Raw genomic sequence first — 20,434 nt, 5'->3', positions numbered from 1 at the left:
AATTCAAAATGTGTTTTATGTGAAATAAAATGTAAAATATATGCTCAGTTGACCTTGTCCGAAACTTAAAACACAATTACGAGTTTGTATTACACACAAGCGTGGCACGCCCTCTTATCAAGGCACATCTGTGGCTCCTGTGCTAGCCATGCAGGCGGCCCGGGTTAGATCCCCGGCTGATGGGTTTTCTCGGGATACTCCCATTTCCCTCTAACATTCCACCAACACACTCCACCTCTCCCTCATTTCATCTATCATCTGCAGTAGTAAAAATAGCCCAAGGTGAAATCCGGAGGGAAGGGTAGTACGGGTTTCCTCCTGTTACAGGAAGGGCTTGGGACTCGGGCTCATCAGACTACTCTCTGCGCATCAGATCAGGGGCTGAGGCAGGACGGCCCACCTGTCGGACTTGAATAATCATCACATATTTAGGACCAAAGCGCAAAGCAGCCAAGCTTTCCGGTACTAGGAGAAACTACATCAATCATTATCACACGTTTGAGGACGAAGAAGGAACTCACCAACACATCCTATACCGACATGATACTTGCAAACTTCTCTGTGATTACGTCAGCCTGTACGTTTACACTTATACTTGTTTTTTTGAAAGCTGGGACATGACAGTTAAGCGGCCGAGCTTGGAACTACAGTGCCATGTTGCCAATATGGACTGCCACGCTGCCAGCTGATGGAAGCTATATAGCAATTGACGTTAAAGCTACGGTTTGGGTACGGCGATCTTCGCCGACGATCATCGCTGGCGATCTTCGCTGGGATTCTGTCCCGTTGATTTGAATGTGCATGGTTTCTTTACGGCGATGAACGTCAACGAACGTCGCTGGGCTCGACGAACATCGTCGGCATTTGCCTTGGAGGCAAAAACCTGGCGATCATCGCCGAGAATCCAATTGTAAAATTACAGTAGGTCATGAATTAAATAATTTAATAACATGTGGTTTATACATCATACGTACCATAATGGCGGTAAAACAGAAGTCTTTCTGAATTTCTCCACTAATGAAGATAAGATATTAATTGATTAAACACAAATCCCCGTTCGACATGAGCCAAAAAGAAGAATCAACGTAAACAATAACAAATCTATATTTTGCAAACTGTTAATACAGTTGAGTAAAGTGATTCATAATTGAAGGATACATACACGATGCGGCAGATTTAGCTACTGAAGCAAAAGTTAGAGTGTGAAATAGTAAGTGAAGTGGAATTCCGAGCAAAGGAGAGAAGTGCAACAACCTCCTTCTCACATTATTTTTTTTATTTGTAACATTATGCCCTAAATAAATGCTCCTAAGTGAAAAAAATAACATTGTAAAAAGTAAAAATAAAGTGTTTATATAATTCGTTTTTACCTTAAAGTTATGCTTATCTTTCAGCTGGGCTTATTGTTTGTGAATAAATTTTGTGGATAATTTTATAATATCATTTTCAATTGAACTTAAGACAAAATGAAATTGTTCGGAAGAAAATCTGAAATATTCCTTAAAATTGATGGGTTAATTTTCAAGATGTCTTTATCAGTGAATTAATAGACCCCTCTGTATATCTATTTCTAAACATGACATTAACTGCCGGTACTTTAAAGATCCGTACTTGTTTTTCAAGGCAAAACTTATATTATAACGTTATCATATTGTCATCTACATATCAACTGATCAGGCATGGTCAACTATATAAAACAATTTACTATCGAGCTACGGAGTTCGCCGGTAAAGAAACCACTCTCTGACGATGACCGCTGGCGATTTCAATCGTTGGCGATGTTCGTTCGACGAAGATCGTCGTAGCCAAACCGTAGCTTAAGATAGCTGACGTTAAAACATTCATTGACAATTGACGCGAAGGTAAGAAAACAATACAAAAATCGACAGAGAATCAAAGACTAAAAGCACCAATGCTAACATTGTGTGCACAATAAATGTCGCCAAGAGAGCTATTAAGTACTCGCCACGTGGAAAGAGAGTTTGGCAACTCAACCGTTGTTACCATAGTAACAGGCATTCAGTTGTTTTTCCGATCGCAACGCTCCTGTCATGTCCCATCTTTCAAAAAAACAAGTATAACTCTAGATTGAGATGAACAAATCATGCAGAGTGTCTTGAGAGTGTGGCAGGGGAAACTGCCAAGAACTACCTGAGCGCCACCTTCAAGGCCTAACAGTGTCCTTACAAGATGCTTCTCTTCAAATGAGTAATGGTTCGATCCCCTGCAGATCTCGGATGTTTGTAGGGAAACATTCGGTATTGCGGTGGCAACACTGGCTACTAACCAGGATGTCTTAGATTCGAGTCCCGAGTGGCTTAGTCAGAGATTCCTCCATAAGTGTTCCGAGGACGGCCCGGAGGTTTGCACCGCGGCCTGACCTCCTTTCAGAATTGGATGATTCTTTGGAGTCCGTAAGATCGCAAGTATCGTGATTCATTGTTTGGTGCCATCTATCGATTCAGCTATACAACTCGCAGTGACGGCATCCATTTTCCAAGATCACCCCTCCGTCCCGCTGAGAGTTCTGCAGCCTCCTCAGAGAGATAAAAGCACGTGGGAATAAATAAAGAATGACAGGCCCAGGGAAGCAAACAAACAAAAGTTACGACACGGCACGGCAGGTCCGTAGAGCGTTGCTCAATTGTCAGAGTGGTCGTGACTTCGGCAGATTAGACAGCATAACACGCGCTCTGCCGGGTAAGTGCCCTCGGCTCCCAAAATGGCCTGCGACCCCAATAATAAAATGTCCTAAAGAGGTTATCTGCTCAGAGTCGTGGTTATCTCGAACATTCCACAGTTAATTGACAATGTGCAAAACGTCGTCCGTCACTCTGAATCACTCAACTAAACTATTAATTGCTTCCCGGCGATGCTCGAAAACCTTTCTCCGCAAAGAAAGTAAAGCCGTGGGCGCTCCAGGAAAAAGGCACTGGTCTTTCCTTTACCTGTAGCCACAGTCGTCGGGTGTGATAAAGTCTGACTTACTGGAATCCCAATCACAATTAATGTGATATTTAATTAAATAATTAGAGTTGGGAGTATTGCCTCACACAAGTTCCTTTCAAGAGAATATAATAATAATAATAATAATAATAATAATAATAATAATAATAATAATAATACCCACTGCCAAGTATGAAGTAAAAGAGGAAGCTAATCTCTCTCATAATTTTAATGTATGGGGTTATTTTACGACGCTGTATCAACATCTAGGTTATTTAGCGTCTGAATGATATGAAGGTGATAATGTCGGTGAAATGAGTCCGGAGTCCAGCACCGAAAGTTACCCAACATTTGCTCGTATTGGGTTGAGGGAAAACCCCGGAAAAAACCTTAACCAGGTAAGTTTCCCCGACCGGGATTCGAACCCGGGCCACCTGGTTTCGCGGCCAGACGCGCTGACCGTTACTCCACAGGTGTGGACCATAATTTTAATGTAAATACATGATTTAAAGAAGGGACTTCATTGTCACCTTTATTATTTAACCTAATGCTAGAGAAAAATATAATTTGATCAATAAAATATTTGCATACGAACTGGAGTAAAATAATTTTATTATTTATTAAGAACGCAATAGTTAATATATTCGCTTATAAATCGCAATAACACACCTTTAACACTTTCATTGTGTTAAAATTTAAACGAAGTTGTAAATTACCGGAAGAAGCAAAGACCTCACTAGTTCTGAAGATGGCTAACACAAAGCTGAAACTAAAATAGACAATTTATCACTCAGTTTTCATTTCAGCGTGTGAAGTAGCGTACTGTGGAACTATTATAACTGCAAGTGGTTTGCAAACTAGTATCTAGTAGTTCCTCCATACAGTATATTTGAGAGGAATGATGCTTCAACGCCTGGGGTGGCAAATTCGGTTACCATTGTAAAAAAATAAAATCAGGAAATCGATGTCACTGTGATTTATCAAACAGTTTGGAAAGTAAAATAATTTCAAGACAGAGGAAATTACATAAATGTACAAACAGCTGATTGCACCCATCTTGACTTACGCTTCTGAAACTTGGACAATTACATGAAGAAATGAACAGAAGCTGGAGATCTTTGCACGTAAAATTTTGAGGATAATATCTGATGCAGTATTTCACACAACCAGTTCAGAATTGAGGAAATTAACAAACGAAGAAGTTTACAGTTTCTTCAGCGAACTTAACATAGTTGCGAAAATCCAACCTAGAAAGCTAAAATGGACAGGACAGAGCAAGAACCCCACAGAAGGCCAAATAGACATAATGTTAAAAATTTGGGAGACCTAATCAACAATAATAATAATAGATCAATATTAATAAGCAGCAATTTATGGCACTTGTTCCTACATTACTTGAGTGCGAGTCCCTGGCCCAAGTTCTACATACAGTGCAGAACATATCAATATTTTTTTATTTTAGTAGGTTATTTTACGACGCTTTATCAACATCTTTGGTTATTTAGCGTCTGAATGAGATGAAGGTGATAATGCCGGTGAAATGAGTCCGGGGTCCAGCACCGAAAGTTACCCAGCATTTGCTCATATTGGGCTGAGGGAAAACCCCGGAAAAAACCTCAACCAGGTAACTTGCCCCGACCGGGAATCGAACCCGGGCCACCTGGTTTCACAGCCAGACGCGCTGACCGTTACTCCACAGGTGTGGACACATATCAATATGCAATTGGTATCAGATTTAAAAATAACGCAATTTAATTGGGTTTCCATTTAACTCAAAATAATCAGAAGTTTAAATTTGTATTGAACAAGTTTTAAAAATTATTTAATACAGAGTATCACTATTTTGTTCGCCGCCCCCATCAACTGATCCTCGGACCTCAGAGGACGTCACTTTTGTAGACTGCTTCCAATGCTTTTGCTCAGGGTTGTGTGGACACATAATCAAAAACTTTATAAAGTAAAGTTTTAAGGAGTACTATCTTTTTCCTTTCCGTTTCGCAGAACGTCAAAAACTTCCTGAATAGAAGTGATATGAGGACAGATCACTGTCCGATTTATGGAAGGCTCTCACTATCATGGACGCCATCTTGGGATACTTGGCATTTGCCCCTCGAAGCGCAGGCTTATCGGACGCACAACAAACCTGCAGCGAGGTCAGTTCCAAGGCAAAATAGTGCAAGAAATGCCGTACTGTATCTCGCCAACTGTATTCAAAATTATCTAGTGCAAGCACTGAAACATTGGAAATCTAAGGACGTGAGGAAATTATAATGCAATATATTGCAGATGATCAAATAGTAATACCAACATCATCATGAATGCAGTATCCAGTTATTAGACGGTGACGCTGTTTACCACGATAATTAAATTTGAATACATGTTGTACATTTATAGCTCGCACGTTAGATGGACGCGTACAGGGTTGCCATCTTTGCCATTTGAAGTATGGGCGCAGTGATCATTCAACTAGGACCCTACCGGCAAGCTTTGTGTTGAATTTTTTTGCATCAGTACTTGTAATGTCAAGCGGTGTTGTCACGTTTTCGTTGTAAAGATTATCTAGAGTTACAATTATTTGTGTACCGACATCCAATAGACTACATTGATTTCTATCACCACAGTGAATAAATTTTAAGCTGTAAGATGAATTTTAGACAGGGTTTGGAGTTGAATGGGTTACATCAGCTTCTTGTCTATGCGGATGACGTGAGTATGCCAGGGGAAAATCCACAAACGATTAGGGAAAACGCGGAAATTCTAGTTGAAGCAAGTAAAGCGATTGAGTTGGAAGCAAATCCCGAAAAGACTAAATATATGATTATGTCTCGTGACCAGAATATAGTACGAAATGGAAATATAAAAATTGGAGATTTATCCTTCGAAGAGGTGGAAAAATTCAAATATCTTGGAGCAACAGTAACAAATATAAATGACACTCGGGAGGAAATTAAACGCAGAGTAAATATGGGAAATGCCTGTTATTATTCGGTTGAAAAGCTTTTGTCATCCAGTCTGCTGTCAAAAAATCTGAAAGTTAGAATTTATAAAACAGTTATATTACCGGTTGTTTTGTATGGTTGTGAAACTTGGACTCTCACTTTGAGAGAGGAACAGAGATTAAGAGTGTTTGAGAATAAGGTTCTTAGGAAAATATTTGGGGCTAAGAGGGATGAAGGTACAGGAGAATGGAGAAGTTACACAACGCAGAGCTGCACGCATTGCATTCTTCACCTGACATAATTAGGACCATAAAATCCAGGCGTTTGAGATGGGCAGGACATGTAGCACGTATGGGCGAATCCAGAAATGCATATAGAGTGTTAGTTGGGAGGCCTGAGGGAAAAAGACCTTTGGGGAGGCCGAGACGTAGGTGGGAAGATAATATTAAAATGGATTTGAGGGAGGTGGGATATGATGGTAGAGACTGGATTAATCTTGCTCAGGATAGGGACCAATGGCGGGCTTATGTGAGGGCGGCAATGAACCTCCGGAGTCCTTAAAAGCCAGTAAGTAAGTAAGATGAATTTTAACTTGAATTAAAATTATTAACCTTTTTGTTATCACTCGGATCGAGATATGACAGCTTTCTCTTATACTCCACGTGGGTGCGTCATGTAAAATGCTAAGGCATCATTGGTAAACATAATATGTTACCGCTTTTTGTGATTGGAGCTTTACCTGATAAAATCATCAATAAATAAACTCTTATGTCTTCAAAGGAAAGCGTCCGGGGTTACAGTGTTACTAAGTTAGCCATTTTATGGCTAAATCTAGCATATTTAGAATAACAGTCACAGGCATTCATGAAGTGCTTATCGCCTTAAATACGACACATTTTATGCAATTGCCTGACCATAATCTAGCTTTCTTGTTTTGTTAAATATTTACTTCTAAAATATCATACGAAAACAAATCCCATACGAAATCACTTAATTTTAAAAAGCCACATCATGAATGCTTTCAGAATGTAATATCGTCTTACTGTTTCAATTTGCATGCTCTCAAACGAAACCTTCTCTTTCTCTCGTTTGCTCTGCCTTCTCTTCCCGCTCGCTCAGTGTTTTTGGCTCGTGATATGAACACAAACGCAACAATGTATTCTTTTAATAAAGTTTGGTTATAAATGTTGAAATTAAAAATAAATAATTCATATGGGCCTACTATAATCTTGTGTACGTTAAGGCACTCCGGACAGCTGAAAATGTTGAATTTTGCAATTTTTTGTTTTTCGTAGATTCGTGTTCTTTGAAATCTCCTCTTTTAAATGAAATATGATACATGTGTGTTTTCTCATTCCAAATAGTTTTAATAATCATTTAAGCAAAACATGACGTGGGCGTGGCTGTCTGGTTTTTGACATTTCACGGATTTGAACTGTTACATGCAGGGATTCTTTGAGAAATTTTGTGTTATAGCTAACCTGGTAGCCAGTCTGCTTGTAGATGTCTCTGCTGACTTCATTTCATGTTCCTCTTTATTTGTTTTGAATTTTGATCATATGTTTTGAACAGGTTTTGTAGGGATAACTCTGAAATTTTACTGGATATTGTGTTTGATTTGTATTTATAATATTAGGAGTAATTTATTAAACATGGGAAGAAACGAATACAAAGTTTTTAAAAAGAGAAAAATTGTGGGCAAACCAAAGGTGGAAATGTTGTAGTGTCAGTAGGTGAAACAACTTCACATGTAAATAAAAACATTGTGAAGTGAACAGTTCACACAAAAAACTAAAAAGTGCAGAAAAGTATCATAATAATTTATTAGCTCAGTGTTCTGAAAATGACGTAAATGAATTATTTAATTTGAATATATTACATGATATTTTTTCTAAACTATACATGTTGTAATCAGTGTGGTAAAGGAAGATTAGAACTAAAAACAAAAATACACGTTGGACTAGTTGCTGAAATGGAACTGAAGTGTACAATGTGTGAATTCAATAAGTTATTTTGTAGTTCTCCTGTGTCTGAAAGGGAAGGTGAGTGCACTAATCCAAAAATTATACGACATTAATTTACGCCTGGTGTATGGCTTACGAGCAATTGGTAAGGGATCAGCAGCAGGTAATGTCCTCTGTGGAATATTGAATTTACCTCCTCCAGCAAAATTTTCAAAATACAATGTTCAAATTGGGGTTCGAATCCCCGTCGGGGCAAATTACCTGATTGAGGATTTTTTCCCGGGTTTTCCCTCAACTCAATACGAGCAAATGCTGGGTAACTTTCGGTGCTGGACGCCGGACTCATTTCACCGGCATTATCACCTTCAATTCAATCAGACGCTAAATAACCTGAGATGTTGGTACATCGTCGTAAAATAACCCAATAAAATAAAGCTTAGTAAAGACAGTAATTCTTTTTGTTTTTCTGTACTTGAGTTGCCGAGATCTCCTTAAGTCTGAAGCAAAAAGGAAAACCCGAGCAATGCCGGGTGCTTTTAGCTAGTAATGTAATAACGTTGAACTTCTACTCTCTGTACATGTTTATTCAGACAACAAGGTGATAATTTTTAGCAAAAGGATTAGTTTATTGTAAGTATATACCTTCTTATAATATATCCACTCTGTGTATCAGAGAAAACACTGTATTATGTTCCTCACTTTGCATCATCCAAATACAAACTGCGCGCCAGCGTAATTGATCTTATCCCAGACATGCAACTTTCGCTCTGTTACGAGGGTCCCCTAACAGATGTAAGCATCTGTCTACACTTTGATATTATACTTTGGAGTGTTATAAACACGTCTATATAAGAATATAGCATTAAAGACGGGGTGTGAATAGAGATGGGAACGATATATCGGTTTTTACGAAATACCGATATTTTCGTTTCGATATAGAGATATATCGATATCAAAATCTTGATTCAATATATCGTATAATATATCGGTTTTCTCATAAATTTATCGATTTTTTTTTGTGGAATTATTGTCATCAACAACAAAATCCACACTAGACAACTCCGATAATTGGCGCTACTGAAGGTGGACAGTTACATAATTGTGCAACCTCACTCAGTACCTTGTTCTAATTGGCTGGACTGGAATTCGAATTCAAACTGTTTAATATGCAGCACCAAATTCGAAACGCAGCGTGTGCGAACATGAGACAGAAAGAAGGTTTATCTACTACTGTTTAATATTGTTATTAATGTTCTCCAAGGCTGGAGCAACTTCCACCCTGAAAGGGAACCGTCTGACCTCAAAACGGGTATCAAAACTTTTATTAGTATATTCTGAAATGGAAAGAGAAACAAGGATTTAATACCGATGTGACATTTGTTTATGTCTAAGATGTCTATGCACAACCTAGTGCTGACATTCTGTTTTCTTATTATATCTTTCAGTGCATAAAATGTTATCCTTATAATCATCACCATTGTTGTTTGGAATGTTGGAGTGTAATAATAATTTGTAATGGTATCATTACTATAGAAGGATTGTATCAAATAAAGTATGAAGTTTGTTAAAACTTGTAACATTTTAAGTACTGTTTACTTACATTAAAAATAATTAAAAATTCTGTTTACTTACATTTAAAAATTATTACGTTGTTAGGTAGAAAAGAGCATTATATCTGTGTCCTGCATTGAATCCTATATAACATTAGAATAATTGAATCGTGTTCTAATATCAAAATACACAACCGTGTAGAGTTCACTTAATTCTTTCCCACTATAGACTATCATTTAAGTTCCCTTGCCTCCATTATAATTTTGATTGAGGTCAGGACCTACATCATATGGTATTGAAAATGTATTGTTTATTGTAACAATTTTATATTTATGCTTTTGACTGTTATGATGTTAATTTCAATGGTAAAGAGGAATGTTAAAATTTAAGTAATTTTATTGTAAAACAGTAAATGTACCCCTTAAAATGCAATTTGCTTATGGAATAGCGATATATCGATAATCGTTTGATATATCGATATATTTTCTGTGATATATATCGTTTATCGGATTTAGGTTTGCAATATATTGCAATATCAATATATCGGTGTTTAATTTATTTCCTCCATCACTAGGTGTGAAAAATGATTTTTGGCCGGCTAGATGCTTGAAATTACACACTGCGCATCGTTCGGACAGTCTTTCATCATAAATGGAAAAAGAGGGTGTTAGCACCGGCAGACGTTGACTTGAGCGAATACTAGTGGTAAGCGCCTAAGCTACAAGTCAGGTCCTAGCATGGCTAACTAGCATCACCACACTACTTCCCAAGTTGAGCACCTAGCAACACTACAAGCCGCGGCACTAACACCGCCTTTATATTGTAGAAATCGTGTTTATATAGTATGTTAGGCTACGCGTGACATACACAAGAGATAAAAATTATACAAGTGTTGCTAATTGTTTGAAATATATAGAGTATTTTTCTTTCATACATTAGCTAGTTTATATATTTCTCTACCAAATGACACTGATTTTAAATTATTTAACCATATGTGGGAGAAACTGCAGTTTGTGTCCTGCTAGCAGTAGCGGCCATACCGTGCTGAAAATATCATTTCTCGTCCGATCACCTAAGTCAAGCAAATTTCAGCGCGGTCAGTAGCCTACTTGGATGAGTGACCGCTTGGGAACACCATGTGTCGTTGGCTATATTCTGTCATTTTGTAGCTCCATTATTTGTTTATATTTTACCTACTCTAAATTGCTAATTATAATAAATTATTGAGTGATAAAATGAAACTTATAGGTATCTGGAACATTCTGCGGAAAGGAAAAGAAGCTCAGTTAAAATTTGATGTTTTTAGAAGGGGAAAATTAACACTTGAGAATTGTATGTTCAAATAAGCTACAAATTTTATTTATACTTTATACGGAATGGTACTTTTGGTACACTCTTGATAAAAACTAACCTGTCGGAAACCTTAGCTGTAATGCCACTGCAGCAATTCAGACTGATTCTCATGGACTATGATAAAGTCAGCTCAATCAGTGATTTTTTTAAATGGGTTATTTTACGACGCTATATCAACATCTCAGGTTATTTAGCGTCTGAATGATATGAAGGTGATAATGCCGGTGAAATTAATCCGGCGTCCAACACCGAAAGTTACCCAGCATTTGCTCGTATTGGGTTGAGGAAAATCCCCGGAAAAAACCTCAACCAGGTAACTTGCCCCGACCGGGATTCAAACCCGGGCCACCTGGTTTTGCAGCCAGACGCGCTGACCGTTACTCCACAGGTGTGGTGTGGACATCAGTGATTTAATCGTGTCCATCTTAAGATGGCAATGTTGCAAATTCTAGCTTATTTCAGCATTGATCTATACTATTTTTGCATGTTCAATTTTGTTTTCGATCCAGTCTTGAAATCCAAATCTTTTACACGAAAAACCTTTTTTTATATTAATTGTAGCATATTTTTTCACGATGAGTTGGCAACACCGGCTGGGTATTAATTGAACACGTAGGTATAATAATAGACAAGTGGCTACTAACGCAAGGTACTTAATATTAACATACATGTTTCCGATTACTTAAAACGGACTTCATATTAATTAATGTTGCAGTTGTTCTAGACTCTGCTAATGCCTTTCCAGTAGGCCTACCGATGCTCACAGGTTGTCCACCGCTGTAGAGAAGCGATTAGCACATCTGGCCGTAAAACGAGCGGGTCGGGGTTCAATTTCTAGCTGGGGCAAGTTACCTGGTTTTTCCCGAAGTTTTACCTCAATCGATCCACCTTTCGGTATTGGACCTCAGATTAATTTCGCCAACACTTCCCCTCTTTCATCATCTACGTTTCTTTCGGGCTTGTAGAGTCGGCTGCAGGACCCCGTGGATATATGGTCATTGGTTGTTGGTGGTAGCGCTAAGCATCGTGAGCTCATGGTAACGCGTGGAACCGGGGTTGAGGGACCGCGGTAAGTAAAGACATCACGTAGGAGGTAGGGGAGTTCGGAGGCGGAGCGCAGGGGGATCTGTAGCTCGAGGAGCCTAGAGCACGCACACTATTCATCCCGGCCCAGTGTTGCCAACAGTTGTTCATATAATCCCGCTAGATGACTTTCGAAAACCCGCGATTTTCTAACAAAAATCTCTAGATTTAATACGTATTTATTATTCAATTTTATAATAATAATAAAATAAGTGGTATAGCGCACAAGTTTAACCTTCGCAGATGCTGGTCAATGAAGCTTTCGTTTCGGCACAATGTAAGACACCAATTTTATACGCATGCAATTAGTATTGATGAGAAACAAGTAATTTAAAAATCATTCACTCAAATTAGCAGCTCCTCTGGATCATCTCCATCTGAACCTTCTAACGCAGGAGTATAACACTGTGACTGTGAGGTCCCCGGGTAGTAAGTTATTCCCAGCCTGTCCACTTTCATTTTTGTACGTAGTCAAGGTACCTATTTTCTCCAAAACCTCTGGTGGTACCTGATAATTGTTGCAACACTTGTTCACATGATCCAGACCTGCCCGTATTGTCAGAAGCATCCATTAATTCTGTCGCCATCCGTTTTCGTAGACTTCACGACATTCATCATACTAAAAAATATTCTCTTCGCTTGAGCATTAGACCAAGAAAACAATAAGATCAAGCAATTCTTGAAAAGGATTTATATTAGATGCGTCCCTGTAAATGGCTACTTCAATTGTGTTTGTCTTTGTGTTACACTTCACGTAGCCACCCTTTGCGAAACCGTTGCTGATCTTGAGGCCCCACATCTCAATTATTTACGGATAAATAGCACAGAGAAAGGTTTAACGATATCGTACCGGTATAGTTATAAAACGAGTAATAGTTAACACTGTCATGGTACACGTCTTACACAAATAATATTCTTTAAGCAATTGAATTTAGTCTGTATGTAATTTCTAATATATTATATTATTATAACATGTGAAGTACTAGTGCATGGCGATAGCAGATGTTCGATGTTTAACGTTTAATTAGAATGCCACCACACTTACGTACATTTTTTACTGTCCGATTGTTAGAATCGACCGGTATTAAACTTGCAAAAACAACAATAACGCTAATATTTTCTTTTCAGAAACTTCAAAGATTAAAAACCGCTAGAATTCCCGCTAAGCGGGATGATATAATTTTACCCGCGAGGCGATTATCCAAAAAAGCTAGATTTAGCGGGAAAACGGCTGAATTGGCAACACTGTCCCGGCCCAGCCAAGCGGCTTGCGTGTGAGAACAGTCTCAGTCAGTGTTGCCAACACACAAATTGTATCCCCGTCAGTGTATCACCTAGAAATCTGTCAAAATTAAAAAAAATAAATAAATAAATAAAATGAGACCTATCCAATATATCTATATAAATAAAAGCAAATATTAACTAAACTTCCTCACCAATATTCATTAAAATAATAATTCATCCACATCATCTGCTTCTCTCTGCAATTGCGAGCGTCGTTAAATAAACCATAATTTAAATTTAATTTCAACTGTTCTAGTTCTGCAGTTGATGTGCTTGGTTGATCTACACTACCACAAAAATTAGGCTAAACAATTAAAAACGGCAGAAGCTAAAAAAAAAAAGTCAAAAGACAAAAAGTCAAAAGACCGAGCACGAGCGCTGCTCATTCGGTCTCAAATTTTGTTAATACTACTGTATCTTCTTTTTATATTGCTTGTATTATTTTATTTGTATTTCTCTTTGTTTGTTTTTGTAATTATATTTCTTTATTCTGTATATTTGAATTTAAATAAATAAAATTTAAATAAAATGTAAATCGTAATTTCCGCCAGAAAATCCGTCACCCATCAAAGCCATTCTTTTCCCGTCCGCTACATTGAAATTCCGTCAGTTTTGATGGAATTTCCGTTCAGTTGGCAACATTGGTCCCAGTCCGTGCTCTCCTCTAATAGATAGATAGATGCTATCATCTTGCGGACAAACCGATGCAACTCCGTAATTCAAATCCTCACAGTTTGAACTTGCAGTCTGTTACTTTAATCTGGCATTACTAACAAATTCCCAAGATTTCAACTACTGTAGGTATTAGTTTTGCGAAACAATCTCCCTCGCTTCTCGGCTGTCAATCTGTGCGACCTGCTGTTACAACGAATTCAAAGGCTTTGTTGCAACTGCTTTTGACTTCATATTAAAACACCAACAACTCTAACCATAAGCAAAGACCCCGTAATCACAATGAAATACATGTAGCAGTTCACACGACTTCTTGGTTGCTAGATACAAATCCAAAGTCCTCCCCATGAGGGCACCTATAACTCCTTGTTCACGATCAAATTTTTCTTCCAATTCAATACTTTACAAAAAAAAAAAACTTGCCAAAGATTGGAACTTTGTAAGAATGTGATTTCACCTTCGTATAAACCAAGTAGGTCTAGGCCTAATTTCAATTGAAATTAATTCCAAGTGGAAACAGGATCCGTGCGATTTTAGTTCAAACCGAAGGAACGGTAAGGCTGCAAAAAAAAAAAAAAAAAAAAAAAAACAACTTGGAATTCAGTACTGAGCGGTGATGCTTCCTGGTTCCGCTTGCTCGGGTAAGTTCCCCAGTTCGAATCCAGACATATTTCGACAGCAGACTGAAATAAAATTGATCCCCTCCCGCAGCACATGCAGGTGGCGGTGTCAAGGTCGGGCCGATTAACCTAATCCGAGTGTCGTTACCAGCAGACGATGCAGTAAACAGCAGCGGCGGCTCGTAGTGCAGCTGTGTGCCGCCCTCAAATTTATAGACGACGACACAGCACATAGCTTTATTTCAAGCCATCGCCAGTTAAAATCTATTACCTTGGCCGGGTTTGAACTCGCGAACCCTAGAAGCGTTAAGGGACCTCGTCTGTTGAAACAGCGATTATAAGATTTCATAAATGCTATCTCAGTCAAATACTTGTACTGCAATGTCATGAGCTTGAAATACATTTAGGCAACAGGTTTAAACCGTATTCAAGTATACAGGTACCCTTTTCTTTAAATGAAACAAGACCTTCCCCAAGTGAAAATAATTTGACATAGCGATATCGGAAATTGTTGAAATGTTCCTTCTTGCACACGTGCCAAAATCCTGACATGTGAACAGGTGAAACATTTCGGCATTTATGAGGACCAAAGTTTACATTGGGGAAAGTAGATAGATTATCTTTGCTCTATGTTAAAGTGCGTACAAAAAAAAAGTGCATATAAAACAATCAGCTGTGACGCCACTGGTCTCAGAACACGCCTGCTAACAATGTTAAATAAACAATAGAAAGTCAGTAACGGTCAGCGCGTCTGGCCGCGAAATCAGGTGGCCCGGGTTCGAATCCCGGTCGGGGCAAGTTACCTGGTTCAGGTTTTTTCCGGGGTTTTCCCTCAACCCAATATAAGCAAATGCTGGATAACTTTCGATGTTGGACCCCGGACTCATTTCACCGGCATTATCACCTTCATCTCATTCAGACGCTAAATAACTTAAGATGTTGATAAAGCGTCGTAAAATAACCTACTAAAAATAATCAGTGGCGGAGCAGATACTAGTAAATCAGGAATATCATTTCACAGATTTCCCACTAGTAATTCCTTGCTCATACGGTTTAAAATGGACCGAATACTGCAACAGCAAAAATGTTAACACTGGATTATTGCGACATTTCACCGAGGAGGATTTCATTAAAGATGAGAAACTGAAAGTCAGCAAACTGAAACTTGGAAGTGTACCTAGTGTGAAAATAATTAGTGAACTTGTAGCTTCCAGTTCGAACTCCAGTGACACAATCTCCTGGTAGAGGGGCAGAGAAGGCCTGACGGCCTTATCTCTACCAGGTTAAATAAATAAATACTAAATAAATACTAAATACAATTTCCGAAGACTGTAAAGCAACGAAGGAAGGAGTTCGCTGCACAGTTTATGATAAGCGAAGGCGAGAACAAGGAAAGAGGAATTTTCCGTTTATTAATCCATGAAATTACATCTGAGAAGACATTATCTTAACAGTGTGAACTAGGGGTCGAAGTGTTATGTAGATAGGCCGGCCTCTCCTAGAAGGACAGTCTGACTGCTATTAGGGTTCCTGCAGGCTGATAGCCAGTTTCCGAGTTCCTGCGAGATAAGCGAAGGTGAACGTTGTGATACGTAGTGAGAGTGGAAATAAATCCGCAGACTAGGCTTACCATAAATGTCTTTGTGCTGCATCAGGTAGACCTAACCAAATAATTTAACGTGTATCCAAACATAATCACATTTTTACATTAACAAATGAAGTGTACACGGGAAAAACGATCCAGGTCCAACAAAAATCGAAATTGAGTTAATAATGCTATCTTATAGTGGAAAGGAAGTACTATCATGTGGTCTAGCTAGTAATAAGAAATCATCGTTCTTGACATTCCACTACGTCAATTTCTATTAAATACACACACAACAAAGTATTAAGTGCTTAAACTTTAAATTCGTTTTTCTCGAAACTTTCTAAAATGGACCTTGATCGTTATTCCCGTGCACCCTTCAAATGCAATTAAATTTGTTACTTATTTTGTACTACAATACGTTCGAATTTCGAATACAGTCGACATTTTTATTATGGTAGACTGCAGCGAAATAATAGTACATTATGCAACGAGCCTATAATGGTAGTAATTAAGACGCGAGGATGTTTATGAAACGAGCGCAAGAGAGTTTCATAATTTTCATACGAGCGTCTTAATTACCATTATAGGCAAGTTTCATACGACTTTTTATGCTCGACCATATTTCTAACTTGAAATTACTTATAAGTATTCATGTTATTGTTATGTGAGTGCAATAGCCTACCTCATAAATTGTGAGATGTGCGCAGACGCGAAAGTATTGATTTTTTCCGGGAAACGAATGTCGACGACCTTGATATAATATAGAGAGTAAGATAAAAATTAATCTTGATATAACCTTGAAATTGAATTCGACATTGAAAAACGAGATGACAAATTGAATTTATTTGAATATTATTTACAATTAACGCTAGTTATTATAGTAACAGAACATAACCTTCTGCGACAGTATTGGATTTCCAGCCTCCGTGACGTTTCCCTCGTTGTCTTTCGATTGCATATCCGAGAATAATCGAAAACCTGAACTTTAATGAATAGGTGTACTTTAATGACACGCATTAAAGGACTGCTACCAGGTGTATAATTACTACATTTCGGCATGGTCGAGCATAAAATAATTTAAAGTAATATTATCTAAATTATCAAGATAAAAATGCTTTATAAACAATATGGCATTCACTTCTAAACTACCGCGAAAGAATTAAAATAAATTCACATTTAAACATTGTTATTGAAATAGGAGAAACATACTCTCTCATTTGTCAACAAAAGTTAATATTTTCATTTCCATCATTTAGTAGAACAATAATACAGCACTGATATCTAGAACAGTCTATGGTAATATTACAAACAAGTTTGTGCGAGATCGTGCGTATTTGCTTGGTTTCCGCACAAAACCAATCCGCGGTAAGTCTAAAATTCCACATTCAGTATTCCCAACCTAACACACATAACAATTTCCCTCTTCTTACCGCTTAAGTGACATACTGATTTCACTGCTTTAGGCTTTTAACATATTGTTTTTAGAGACGTTCAATATAGTAATAATTATAAATTGGAAACTTACCACTGCAATTTCACCTAAATTGCACTGTTAATTATTGTTTTTAAATATTTGCAAAAATTAAGTAAACTCTACAATTCCACTAAAGGTACTGCATTCGTGATGCATGTAACATTAAGGAAGCCGTTTATTTTAAGTTCGCATTTATAGACTGGGGAAAAGAAAAGACAGACGTATATCACGGCCTGCTGGAGTATAGTAAACACAAACAACATTTTAAAGCAACAGTGTTGAAGATAGATATTTTTGTTTTGCAAATTTGCCGTCATTGAATAGAAACCAAGATGGAGATTTCATTGCAACTAAATATAAATTCCTCTTTCAGGTATGTAATAAACGATCTTCGCACAAAATAATGTACGATACACGAGCGGTACGTTTTCTTTCAATTCTCGGAAATTAAAAAAGCTCAACTACGTTTCGCTTTTTCAAACTTTTCCTCGAAAATGAAAACTTCAACATACCGCTCTTGTAACGCATATTACTATTACCGCTCCATTCATAAAGCGTCAGTAGAATAACACTAGAAATGAAAAGGAAAAAATCAACTATATCGAGACTTCCACTTGGAAAATTTGGCTAGCTGGGATTGGGAAATATGATTCACCAGGATAGCCTGCCAAGCCAAATATGCTATTTACATATTAGAGCTATAGCAGACTTTGGACTCATGCGAAGAGGAATTGTGAAGGGATAATTAGAAAGAGCTGCATGTGGAAAAATACTGAACAGCCTGAAAGAAGAAAAATTTGACGTAAAATTATTTCTTTCGGACAGACATATTTTCTCAGGACTCAATATCCGGACATGGAACATGCTTTTCATGTGTGACATATGTCAAGAACTTTGATGAAAAAAGTTGAAGCTGTAGAAAAAAAGTACCTTCACATTAAAAAACAAACGGTTGCACATTGTTTGAGAAACTCACTCCCCTGCTTCATCACAAAAACACTATTGAAACTTCAATATGCCCACGCGGATGCTGCGCTATTCAACGATGAAATGAAAGTGAAAAATGGAATAACTTTATAAATATACAGGCGGCATACATTTTAATATTAATTATCCCGTAAGGTGCACATTTTTTATTACTTACATATTTGATTCCTGTACTTCTTAAACTAATGTTTATCATCATCATCATCATCATCCTTCACGAATTAGGCCTCTGTAGACCTGTTTCGGCCCCATCTAGCAGTCTTCTTAAAGGTCTTCCTGGTCGACGATGTCCTCTAGGTTTATATTGCATCATAATTTTTGGGATTCTTGAATTTTCCATTCTTCTTACATGATCTAGCCAATTGAATTTGTATCTGCTGATTTTTTCTTCTACTGACTCTACTTCTAATTGTTCTAAAATGTCTTCATTCCTTTTTCGGTCTAAAAGAGTATATCCTGCTGTCCTCCTGAAAAATTTCATTTCCGTTGCTTTGATTCTGTTCATGTCTTTTTTCTTTAATGTCCAAATCTCGCTTCCGTATAAAAGGGTGGGTAATGCTAGTGTATTATATATTTTTATTCTTGTAGATTTTTGTACTAATTTAGCTTTTAATGCATTGTTTATTATTCCTAGAATTTGTGTAAATTTGGTAATTTTCTTGTTCACATCTTTTTCATTTTGATAAGATATTTCACAACCCAGATAATTGAAATTTTGCACTTGTTCGAGGCATTGGTTATTGTGTATTATCTTACTTCTGACTGGGTCTTGTCCTAAAAATGCCATTACTTTTGATTTTTGTGCTGAAATTTCCATCCCAAAATCTTTTAATATTTTATTTAATGTATACAATCCTCTTTGTAAATTATCCTCTGAATTGGAAATTATGACTTGATCATCGGCATAGAGTAAGGTATTTAATGTTAGAGCACTGGTTATTTTGATTCCTGATGTGTAGATTTGGTTCCATTTTAAAATAATTTCATTTATATAAATATTAAATAAAGTTGGTGATAGTGGACAACCTTGTCGAACTCCATTATTAACTAATTTTCTTTCGGATATACAGTTATTTATTTTGACACTTATTTTGCTGTCTGTGTAGACAGTAACCTATCTTAGGGAAAATTACATTACTTTCAAGCATCAAACAAGCAGTATAAGGACTAACGTTTATGTCCAATGTAAATTTTCACACGTTTTTATTTACGTAAACAATTATGCACAATGGGGCTAACACAAAAAATATCATCGTAACACAATCCACGCTATATTCACATTAGTTTGGAGTTATTTATTAAAGAATGTGTTCAACACCAATTTAGAAACATGTTAAACGAATTATCCTTGCACAAAATTTTGATGTTCCTTGGACCAAATGATCGTGTTTTAAATTTTTGGATACAATAGCAATGAAGAAACGTGTTAAAGGAATTATTCTTGGACCAAAATTATTGTATTTTATTCCTTTAAATACAGTGGTAAAAAATATGTTAAAAAAATTATAGTTGCACCAAAAACGGCTTCCTGGATCAAATGATCGTATTTTAATTATTCAATTACTTTACAGTTTGAAACTGGTATTTTATGAAGTTGTGACTGAGACAGTGGCGTATACTGGTTTGGGCTACCGCTGACCCTATTATTACACAAAATATATCTAACAATTACTTTAATTTTAATTATTATGGTAAAACTAATAATACAAAATTATTACATTATGTTATATTATAAACTTTTTCTTTCGTAATTTCCTTGGGCTACCCCGGTAGCCCGCAAAATACGCCCCTGGACTGAGATACCTATTGTTAATTGTTGTCATTTATAATAGGCATTCATTCATGTGTTCTGCCCAAGGGCAGGTCTTTCACTGCAAATCCAGCATTCTCCAGTTTTTACTATTTTCTGCCTTGCTCTTAGTCTCCGCGTATGATTCATATATCTTAATGTCTATCATCTGACATCTTCTTCT

At 37.2% G+C, this 20,434-nt stretch overlaps 1 protein-coding gene across 3 annotated transcripts in view; it reads left to right on the top strand.

Annotated features, from left to right (window-relative positions):
* The window catches only part of LOC138713058 (b(0,+)-type amino acid transporter 1-like), a 53,611-nt gene that overhangs the window by 7,179 nt on the left and 25,998 nt on the right, over positions 1–20,434 (top strand). The window contains exon 2 of one of the 3 annotated variants that reach the window (XM_069844787.1): positions 328–577. The exons of 1 other annotated variant lie outside the window; for it this stretch is intronic. The gene's annotated coding sequence lies outside the window, so the exon portion shown is untranslated. Of the gene's footprint in view, positions 1–327; positions 578–16,042; positions 16,068–20,434 lie in introns of those variants that run through there. One more of the 3 variants, XM_069844788.1, reaches the window with a different exon arrangement.

This window comes from Periplaneta americana, chromosome 14, assembly GCF_040183065.1.
Source record: "Periplaneta americana isolate PAMFEO1 chromosome 14, P.americana_PAMFEO1_priV1, whole genome shotgun sequence".
Taxonomy (NCBI): Eukaryota; Metazoa; Arthropoda; class Insecta; order Blattodea; family Blattidae; genus Periplaneta; species Periplaneta americana.
Note: the sequence above shows the minus strand (reverse complement) of the source record. Positions and strands in the feature narration are given on the sequence as shown.